The sequence below is a fragment of the Cimex lectularius genome, unplaced genomic scaffold (genome assembly GCF_000648675.2).
Source record: "Cimex lectularius strain Harlan isolate CLEC.00 unplaced genomic scaffold, Clec_2.1 scaffold246, whole genome shotgun sequence".
NCBI classification, from domain to species: domain Eukaryota; kingdom Metazoa; phylum Arthropoda; class Insecta; order Hemiptera; family Cimicidae; genus Cimex; species Cimex lectularius.
In genome coordinates this window covers 210,623-222,611 of record NW_019392852.1, presented here as the reverse complement: position 1 = coordinate 222,611, position 11,989 = coordinate 210,623, and the positions used below count along the sequence as shown (strand labels likewise).

At 33.7% G+C, this 11,989-nt stretch overlaps 1 long non-coding RNA gene across 1 annotated transcript; it reads right to left on the bottom strand.

The window, feature by feature from the left end:
- Positions 1–6,693: 6,693 nt before the first annotated feature.
- LOC106670303 lies at positions 6,694–7,440 on the bottom strand. The gene is made up of 2 exons (XR_001341052.1): positions 7,360–7,440; positions 6,694–7,152 (listed from the first exon to the last, which is right to left on the bottom strand). It is a non-coding gene; the product is annotated as an uncharacterized LOC106670303 (long non-coding RNA).
- Positions 7,441–11,989: the final 4,549 nt, after the last annotated feature.

Genomic DNA, 11,989 nt, shown 5'->3' with positions numbered 1-11,989 from the left:
TATTTGGTTTTTAAAACATAATGTAGTGCGGTTCACTAACAACTCTGTAAAATTACGAGTACAATATGCTATTTCTATTATTTTGACAGTTTGCGTTCCACCGTTAACACTATTCAATTAATTAAGGTTTTCCGTTGAGATAATAAAATCAGTGTCACGAGCGGGATTCGAACCCCCAGTGTTTCTTCTGTCTGTACTCCTATCCGGTGGCATGGCAAAAATGGCAAAAAAGGAGGGAAAATTGAAAAAGGTGGGCTGAGATGGGAAGTTGGTGTCCGAGTGGATCGAGGTCACGATAGCTCAAGTGGTAGAGCAGCGGCGTATCTAGCCGAAGGTCGTGGGTTCGAATCCCGCTCGTGACACTGACATTTTTATCTCAACTAAAAACCTTAATTAATTGAAAGATATTAATTGGTCAAGCGGACCAAGAAAACGAGTGAAGTTAACACTATTATCAAACTCTCACAAAAAATATACGAACCTATGATTTCACTAAATCAACTAATTTAAATAAAAACATATAAGACCGTAAAATGGCTCACATTTTCAATAAAAATGGAATTGGACGATTTAACCATTTTTCACTAAAAATTATTTGAAGCACTTCTGAAGTTCAGAATATCATTGGTTAAAAGACTTTGATAATCTTACATACAATTTTAAACTTTAGTAACTGAATTATTTTAAAATTGGAGCGTTGGGTTAATGACCAATCTTCTATTCCGTACTTCTAGGTTTGTCGAACTTCGTTATAAACTAACTGTTTATTCGTTAAAGGCTTGATCGTTTATTTAGTATACGTATAAGAAGTTTATATCGTTTGCTAAGTCCTTGCCTTTTCAGTCTGGTTTCTTCCTTGGCTTCTTCAGTCAGATGGTTTCTTCTCTGTCTTTTATCGAATAACATGCCTCAATGTTTTACTATGTCTGAGGTAGGAATAAGTATGTACTTAAAGTGGGTTTTGAGTTATCCTGTAAGATCATATAAAGGTGGGTATTTAAGCATTTTATTGTATTGCCGATATGTTTAGGGTTCACTATTCCAGAAAAAATCGGGAAATGTGTTCGAAGTTTTTTCTTTCAATTTTAAACTTCTCCACATAGTTCAAGACACATATAACTTTGGTGTGTTGTCAGGAAAACCAGGTTAAAGGGTTAACCGTCTGTATTTATAACGTATTTGACCAAACTAGACTATTACAAGTTAAAAGAATTTGTTGCAAATGGCCTTCAGTATTGATCAATTTTTTTATTGGATCTGCCTATTTATTATTTGCTCCTAAGTTTTCTACTTGCGTCGGTTTGTTTCGCCGCTTGACATTTAATCTGGCTCCATGGCGAGAATTTGGATTAATGGTTAATTAACTCCCGTTAAACAGAGGGCGTTATAGGAAGCAGTAAATAATTGGCGGGCGAGCGATCCCCAATATTGGCGAACGAGGCCATTATTTTCTAAATTCATGCCATCCGTATTTCGCGGTGAAATTAAAACCAAATTCGTACTTTTGAATCATGTCCTAACAAGACCATAGGCTCAGGAGAAATGAATAGTCGTAAAGTAGTTGAAATCTACAAAACTTTTTATATAGAAGAAAAATGGAAATCATATTATACAATAATTTTACACTGTTCGTTCTCCTTAAATTAAATTATGTGCTTAATAGTAAAAAGTAGTTTTCCTACAATGGCCAGTCTTTCTTTTTAAACACCCGCGAATAGACACAAAACTACTTTTCACGGCATTCGACCACTTCCTCTTGGGAGGAACCCAACATTTCTGGATGCGCCCGGTAGTGAAAGCAAATCCGATGAAGTTATAACTTTGCATACCAAGCCTTGTCGACCGATCGTAAATAAGTTCAAATTGCGTAACACGTTTCCAAAAAAAACAAAAAAACAGTTGAATCAGGAAAAGGAACAAATTTGCACAGTGAAAGGAAACACTGTAATAATCGTAGTGTTTTTCAGTGCTCGCATAATTTGTGTCTTCATTCTAAAAATTCACCGGAGTTTCTCCGTTTAATTTTTTTTCGTATAAACAATTATTTTCAGACAGCTGGCAACTTGAAATATGTAGTATCGAAAGTATGATAAGGAATTTTCTTTAAGATAGTTTAGGATTGACAAGATACGACTTTTATTTAATGTTAAAGTGTGATTATTTGTACCAAGTGACGTTATTTCCTTTTGGTTAATTATGGAGATCTATAATCTTCATGTCAATCAATTAATAATGGAAAGGACATTGTACAAAGGACTTTGTAATATGTTTTCTATATACAAATTAAGTTCAATTTCACGTTTATTACTATAATGGAATGATAAAACGACAAAAATGAGATCCTTTAAAGCTTGTAAATATTTATTGAATGATATCAGTAATTTTGAAAGCTATTATTGTTCGTTAGGCGTTTTGGAGTAGAAGATTTTAGTAATTCAATACTTACTATATCTATGTATCTACTACATGTATCTTATATATATATATATATATATATATATATATATATTACTATATCTATATATCTGCTATACTAAATCTATCAACAGCATCTTTCTCTCTCTCTCTCTCTCTCTCTCTCTCTCTCTCTCTCTCTCTCGCTCTCTCTCTAGCTCTCTGATTCTCTTTCTCTGTTTTTCTGCTTCATCTGTTGTTTTTGGATTTTTATCTTTCACTCTCTCTCTCGCTCTCTGACTCTCTCTCTCTCTCTCTCTCTCTGTGTTTTTCTGCTTCATCTGTTTGTTTTTGGATTTTTCTCTTTCACTCTCCGTTGCTCAAGAATGATCTACTTCTTTCTTTCTCAATCACTCTTTTCACTCTCTCTCCCTAGCTATCTCAATTTTTTTAACATTAACTGCCGAAAATGTTTATAATGTTCATGTTATTAGGTTAGGAGCTTTATGATGCAGGTTGCCATTTTATTTTGCCAAACGTAACCCTTGCGTCTTTTACCGACATAATAACAATCACGTTGGGCAAGACCACGTTCAGCAAACTGCGCACATTCATTGATTATTAATACACGTTAATATGCATTAACACATGTGTCGCATATCGAGCATTGCTGGAGGTTGTTGCAAGGAAGCCCCCATCTGCAGAGCCTATTAGACCCATGCGGTCGCTGTGTTACACTTTCAGGCACGTAAAACCAATTTGGTATATCTAAGTTGGCCAGGCAAACCTCTGATACGTGTAGATATCTTAGATTTGCAGTTTCCTACTCGGGGAGACATGTAACGAATGTTGAACAACAGCTATTATCAAATTCCGCATGTTGACCTCAGTGAATTCGAACGGAATCATGTAATAGTAATAGGTTCATGATTCATTATAATGACCAGCATTTTATGCAAAAAAAATACAAACAATACGATCAAAATAATTCAAAAATATCTCATGAAAAATTACTAGGTAGAGTGATATATTTTAACATACTAAAAACACAGTAATTTCCTAATTTATTTTTATTTAAAACCTTTAACCGTCGACACAAAATAACAGAATTAAAATAAAGGACAGGTTAAAAACAATACCACTGGCCATAGAAAAATACAAAAATGAATTAAAAACAATAATAGCTTATACTATATAGTTGTGAAAACTGTACAGATGATAATTTAATATTTATCGCTCAGAAAATGACATTCAGAAATTTTTGCGCCCATTGTAGTTGTTCAAAATTCAGTGGCAATAAGTTAAATCTATTAAGCTCCTCTTTAGAAGTTCGCGTAAGCGCTTTATTTTCGGGTCACTCTTACCATTCATGTCAAGAGTTGTTTGTAACGCTTTCAACCTGATGATGAGCATTTAATGTTCGAAATCCGGATGACTGTAAACAACAAATTCTGTTAGTAAAACCATCATTTACAAAAAGTGAAAAAAGACAGTAACGTGTTGTTACAACGCACACAGCACATTCTTCTTCTACTTGGCGACGCCATCGCTCCACCCCATGATGGTCTTGAAATATAACATTATAATTAATTCGTCTTTTTAACATGTACTTAATCCTCTGCCTTTATATATCTGAGCGTTTTTTTGGTACCGACATGGATCAGAATATTCCGACTATTGCTCTCTGGCCGGGAATACCACAGGGCGGTGTGCTCGGATCAATTCCTCCGATATCCAGTATCTTTTAGACAGAAGATGTTCCCCTTACATTATTCAACCTCATTGTACCTTTTGCCGATTACATAGGTGGAGCTAATGTACAAATCCCTAACTCCGATCCAAAACCACCTTTCTTAATTACATCAGATTAGTGTAACAATGGAAAATGAAGATAAATAAAGACAAGTTCATCCATCTCACACTAACACTCCGAAAGTAAATCTCCTCTCACGATCTATCCCCAGTTCTGAATACGTTCGTTACCTTGAGTTCCAACTATACTCATGGCTATCATGGAATAAGCCTGGGCGACTGAAACTAAACTTATGTGACGACAATCTAATCGACTAAAAACATACCTACGATCTACAATTCGATATTTTCAATATAAAGCCGTTGAGATCCATCGTAAATGCTGCATATTATCCTCTCATCAATACTACCCTCCAGAACGCTTTTAAATAGTATTTAGTAAAAATTAATTATTCAAAAATGTATCAGGTTCGAAAGTAAACACTCCCACCATTCTAGACGAACATATTCAATCGTGGCGGAAATGGCCACGCGATTTCCTTTTTGAAGAAAATAAAATAGTACAAAACAGTAAATAGATCCATTATATTTAATGGCCTATTGACCAAATTACTTCTTTCAATTAATTAATCACGTTTTTCCGTAAGGTTTTGGTTGAAATGAAAAAGACAGTGCCACGAGCGGGATTCGAACGCACGACCTTCCGCTCAATACGCCGCTTTTCTAACCACTTGAGCTATCGTGACTTCTTTCCACTCGGACACCAACTCCCCATCTCAACCCCACCTTTTGAGTTTTCCCTCCTTTTTCCCATTTTTCAAATGTCGTGTAATCAGGATTTGATTCTAGGCGACATATGAAGCGGCTACGGAGATCTGCTAGAGAATATATATGTATTTCATTTTACTTATTAAATCTATTATATTTAGTCGTCCGATTGACCAAATAACTTCTCTCAATTAGTTAATCTTTTTATTGTAAGGTTTTATTATAATTATAACGTTCAATACTAACTATGTAGACATATTAATCAGAATTATATAATTAAATGATGAATTCGTAAAATCAATCAACATAAGGCAAGCATGACTCTTACTGGTTTTACCTTTCAAGAAAAAAATCAATAAAAAAAATTATATACAAGAATTTCAACAAAAAAAAGAATGCCTCAGTGAGAAAATATGTGATAAATATTGGGCTGATATAGTAAATACGTCGCCATAAAAAATCTAAATAAATAATATAGTGAATAATTGACAATTTAAAATTTAATAAGACTCAAGTTGTCAGGTAAAAATTGTACAAATGTAAAAATTAATAGAGAATAGTGTGTCATGACAAGAAGAACATTTTGATATTGTTTTGCAATCAAATGAAAATAATAACCATTGAGGACTTACAGATTTTGCATGAAATTTCCTATATAAATAGTTCAAGCATAAAAATATAGTATTATAAAACAAAATCTCGTTTAAAAAATCTATCTATTGCACTATTCATAAATAAAATGTATATAAAAAACAAACCTGAATTAAAATAGGAACGCAATGGTCTTATTCAAATATCGTGCAGTGGTACAGTATAAAACGGCCGTGTATTTCATTTTAGCAGCATTAAAATGACAAAACGGTTGCAATCACGATTTTCAGCTGGTAGGAAGTTTAGGGTGAAACGCAAAACACGCTTTAGGAAGACGGATACACGGAATGAGTCACGAGCAGGGCATGTTCTGGATTCCAAATGGCAATATACACAGTATTTTCACTTTCACCTATTTTGTTTGACAAATTGGTCAAGAACGGCACCATTCATTAGTTGTCGCGTGCAAATTTTCAGAAATTGCTGTTTCAACGGTTGAAACTTGACATCGACACAGACGACTGGATTTCAACGGAGGCGAAGGAATCTATTTTGATTTACGTATTGGGAAATCGACTGAGAGTTAGTGAAAGGTAACCTTGTAACGGAAATGTGACATTATTTTTTGTATAAGAATGTCCTAAATCATAAATAGTTTACGGTTAATAAATTTAAAATCATTCCATATGTTTCGAATGTTGTAATAGTTAAATCGTTCTCTATTTCATTTTGTAGTCTGTTTTTTTACATTTCTATCTAAAAAAGTTTGTAACGTTGTTGTAAAATTGTGTAAAATTTAATTAAACTAAATAAAACATATGTACAAGGCTTAACTATGCACCAACCTTAAATAGCAATAATAACGCGTGAAATTTTCTCGTTGTTTTTTTTTCTTGTGCATTTTTCAGCCTGGATCTTGGTAATGACTCTCTGCTTTTGTTTGAAAACTAATTTGTTGTCTTAAAATGCTAGCCTCTAATTTATGACTCAATTTATCAACTATAGAATGGACTCTCTCTCTCTCTCTCTCTCTCTATATATATATATATATATATATATATAGTAACCTGCGTAATCGTTTCAAGGAGTATACAATTAAATTTTGTTTTTAATAGGTGGCAAATACTTTATATATACTTAATAGGTTATTGAGAAAAAGGGGAAATTGATAATACTTAAGACTCAAAATTAAATATTTACAATTTATTTACACACAGAAAAATTAAATGAAATTTCCTCAATTATATTCAAAATTCCTAATCATCCTTAGTGGCCAGGGTTTTACCAAAAAAAAAATAAATAAATAAAAATAAAGTAAAATTATAAAAAGAAAAAAGGTACTTTGCTGGATGACGACTCGCTTTTCCAAACATCCAAAATAAACGATGTTGAGCTGGAGGTTACTGGTGGGTTCGACGCCGACAGAAGGTGCCTGCAGTGCCGGATGACAATACAGTTGACGTGATGGTCCGTGAAGTCGGTGATGTGACGACACGGTGACGATGACGAAATCGATGGTGAATTCGATCCAAATCGATTTTAGGTTCGATAATCGATTGTGTAGGCGGTGCGTCTTGTACGATGCCGACCCAAGGAAGCGAGCGACTGACTTGCTCCCGACGGCTCACAGGGCCTCCGGAGGCGAACCTTGATCATCAGAAACAACAAATAAAAATTAAGCTTCTTGGGCATATATATGGAAATGCAATTTAATGATATATATTACAATTAATGATACACATAACAATGCCTTGGTCCGTCAGCTCAGCTCCGCTGACCACGACTTGAGGTCTTACGGAGTGACAAAGAAAATGGAAAAAGTGGTCATTAGTATTTCTTCTAAAGGAGGCTTACCACTGGATGATTTCTCCTCACATGTTTTTCATGACAATTTTGTTCTTACAGCATTCAAATTTGCCCGTGAGTTAGTCTTGCAACGACTGCCTCTGCGATATCCGCTTGCCCGTGACCTCGATGACTCGTTCTCTCACTAATTTGCGAACTTCTGGTTCAAGATGATGTCCTTCCATGCTTAAGGAGAATGCAACTGGATTAAAATGGAAAAAAGACAAGAAAAGGTGTTTGCTTACAAAATGAGTATTCTTCATGTTTTCTGTTCTTAAGTAAATCCGTTATTAAAAATGGGGATTAACATTTGTTTGTTTTTGGTTTATATTTTCGATTTTGTTTTATCCAATTAACAAGAATATGTCGGTAATTTAATTAAAATTAATAGAATAAAAATAAATTACAAATATCTATATTTATTTTTCAGCAGTTTATATCTTAAGTATCCAACATTTGCAACAAAAATCTTTGCACAGAAATCTCACGGAAGAAACTTATTGTACTAGCTTAATTACTAAAGAACTCTCTAAGCTCCGTGAACTTGAACTGAAAACCGCTCTTCGCTTTGTGAGAGTTAAATGGCTTGGCAGGACTTGGACAATTTTGCTAGCCAGATCCTTTGGGAAACTATTTTCTGCAACTGATTCTTCTCGATATTTTCAGTTCAAATAAATTTCGTCATGAAGAAACTGTAAAGATTAAATTAATTCAATGAAACCTGAAAACAAATCAATCAATCAAAATGCTTTTTTTCGGGGGATCTGAAAATGTGACTGAACTTTTAAATTTTTTTAGTGTTGAATTTTAAACAAACTTAGCCAGATTCGATTTAAAACAAAAATATGATCATAAATGATACCTGGACCCAACGAAAAGAAAATTTTTCGAATAGGAGTTTCAAAAACAGATTTATAATACTATGGATTCTCCTAATATGTGTATATGTTTAAAAAACCACACATACACACACATTTTTGTGGTTAATAAACTCAGGTAACCCCGTCTTTTTTGAAGGAAATGAGATTTTTCGATTTGATGCTTTTTCAAACTTGCTCTAGTATTTCGACCTATGACAACATGGAGGATTGCATGGTATATTTGTTTCGTCACGCCGAGATGAATTTTATGGACGCCGAATTATGAAAAATTTTATATGTTTTTTCCAATTTCAACTGGAACTGTTTCATTGAGGAAGACTCTAATAAATTTAAAGATGAGTATTTTCGTCAATGAGTATTATGTCAGAAGAAGATTGCCCGTTGAGAAATATTAGGGCACTGTGTCATGCTAGACAACCGGTTCGTGAATTCCGTCATCATCGGATATGGATTTGGTCTAACCGTTCTTTTATTTGACATTCACAATTTGGAGAAATGCTATTTTTCCATTTTCCAATTCCACTGTTTTGTAAAAACTTTTTATAAATCTAATACAAAGTAGCTGAGATGGCTTTTTCTTATGCAAAAAGTATTTCAATTTTATTTCCGACTTAGCGATTTACAATGTGAGGATATTTCTTTCAAACTGCATCTATAGCGCAGGCAATTGGTTACTTATGTATGCAGAGGTAGTTACGTAAAAGACGATAGTTTCTTCCTCCGCCGGCCCTTTTGTGTTTGAATAAGTTACCGTTGCGAAAATATTGCCTTAAAACGAGCTAAATAATGGAAATTTATTCCGAGTGAACTAGTTCCTTTTTTGCACTTTCTTTTGGTATAAAATAAACAATTTCTTTTACTTATAAAAGAAACTGGAAGTATGATTATTTAAAAAAAAAACTTTTTCACATTTCTAATATAAATTCATGGTAACAGCAAATAATTAACAACAATTTTCAAAATGTTTTGGCAATCCATTGGAAGGATTATACCCGTACCATTCATTTTACGAGGGTGCAAAGTTTGGAATGAAATGACCGCCAGCAGTTAGTTGATTTTTTCTTCATCTACATCAAAATTTTGCCAACCAATCAATTTAAATAGACAACCTGAGGAAGTTGTCATCTGATAACGTAAAGCAAATCGATCGAATTGAACGTTAATGAACTGACACGAAACTCATGATCAAAATGGATTTCCTGGAAAAATTGAACGCCCCCAACGACACCGTTTTTTCAACAAAACGAAAATTGTTTGCCCTTCCAGAAGCGCAATCCAAAAAGGTGGGTGTATCGCTGGAAGCTAATTGAATGGACAGTTTTGGGGGAATTTGCAAAGCTCGAGCAGTTTGAAGTTGTAAACAGTTACCAATCCAACATTTTAAAAAGATTCCAAATTTCAACGTTTTTGTTTTTTCTAAATTTTCTCATCAATTCTGCATTGTAAATAGGGTTCCTTACAGCAAATTCAACGTTCTTTCAGTGGCACAAACGGATTTTTCTACAGTCAGTAGTTCTGAAGTTTATAAGCAATTTAGTGTACCTAAGTCGAAAAATTAAAAAAAAAACCAATACCTGAAATTACTTCTTTACCGTTGAGATTTGGACAGGGGTTTATAAGAAGTTTTTTGTTGTGGATGGGGAGTAGAAACACCTCCTGAAATTTTCGACACTTATCGCCCTGTATATATTTATTTTTTGAGAAAAAATTCTTACCTTTTCCGCCAAAACTCCACTAGATTTACCGTAAGTCTAACCGCTGTAATGACTTGGATAAAGTCCGAAGGTGTTATGCTTTTTGACTGGAACACCGAACTTCAGAACAAAAAAATATATATTTTCATATGTTCTAATTGCGATGAAAATGCGTATTTAAGACTTTTATGTAGGATACTGTGATTTTTGTAATTGTTTATATCCAGTCATTTAACATAATCAATCACATTATTTTCGTATCCTACGATAAAAAAAAACATATCAACTGATGTATAATAATGGCGAAATACATCTGTAACAATGACATTAACCCTTGTTAGAAAAAGACTTTAAAATTACCCAAAATATGTTTTTGACGATACTTCTAGGACCCAGTCACAAGAACGCTTAGACAGAATATTTTTCTGAAACACCAAAAATGGTTTAATAAAAATTGGTAATCCTCTAGCTTTGTTATATGTATAATAAAATTGTATATTGATTAAACTTTATAATTTACGTGTGGTGATTAGTGACCGTTAATCGATAATTATTCAGAAATCGTGAGATGCGGTCTGGTGTGATGTAGGTTTCAGAAAACATTTTCTTTACCGTGCCAACGTTTCGATCTTTATTGAGATCATCTTCAGGGCCTGGGATTTACAAACATTGTTTACAAATACATTTAGGATGTGGAAAAGAGAATTTATGCAATGCAAAATATATATTTTTTTTATATTCAATCAAAGTATTTCTACTCACTCAAAGTGTTGTTTTCTGTGTAATTGTGCCATTCTTGCGTGGCGTGTTGAGAGTGCCAGTGAGATTTTGCTGTTTTATGTTTATATACTTTGGATTTTGAAGGGGTGGGGAAGGAAGTCGGTATAGAAAGACATTTTTGTATAAGGCGTCGGCTTTTTTGAGGTGAAAAGAGCCGACGAAGGAAAACAATGTGTTGGTAATGGTTCGGCCAGATTTTTTTTTAGGATTATGTAGAAAGGAATAAATAGGAAAAGGAAAGCTAAATTGTATATACAAACACAAAGATACACAAACAGCTCCTCCATAACAATCTCTACCCTAAACACATTATTAACAGAATAATCAACAACTACAACTCAACACTAACACCATCCACTATTACTAACAATACTACATTAAATCTATCAAATACAAACAAACCAGCATACATTTCCATACCATTCATTCAAGGCCTATCACATAAATTAAACACATTTCTCTCGTCCGATAACTTCAAAATAGCTTCCAAAAATTATAAAACAATCCAAACACTTTTTGCCAAAATTAAAGATCTCACACCAATAACAAATAAATCTGAAGTAATCTACAAGATCAACTATTTAAACTGTCCGGCAACTTACATCGGCCTTACATCCCAATATCTGGACAAGAGAGTAAAGCAACATATCTATGATTGCAAAAAACCCAAGCAAAAGCACTCGCTACCCACCATTTCGAACACCAACACAATTTCGACTTCAAAAATCCAAAAATATTACATACAGAACAAAACAAATATAAACGTAATTTCTTAGAAATGGTTTATATCAACAGAGATAAACACAGCATTAATTACAGAACAAAACAAACCTAAACGTAATTTCTTAGAAATGGTTTATATCAACAGAGATAAACACAGCATCAATTACAGAACAGATACATGCAAACTCAGTCGCAGCTACGCCAATATCATTAATCAAATGCAATATAGATAACATACACATATCATTACATTACGTTCCACACATCTAATATTTTTTACATAGTCTAATTGTCCAACAATTTAGCTTTCCTTTTCCTATTTATCCCTTTCTATATAATCCTGAAAGGATAATCTGGCCGAACCATTACCAACGTTTTTTCCCATTGGCGGCTCTTTTCACCTCAAAAGAAGCTGACGCCTTATACAAAAATGTCTTTTCTATACCGACTTCCTTCCCCACCTCTTGAAAATCCAACGTATATAAACATAAAACAGCAAAATCTCACTGGCACTCTCGACACGACACGCAAGAATGGCACAATTACACGGAAGACAAACAC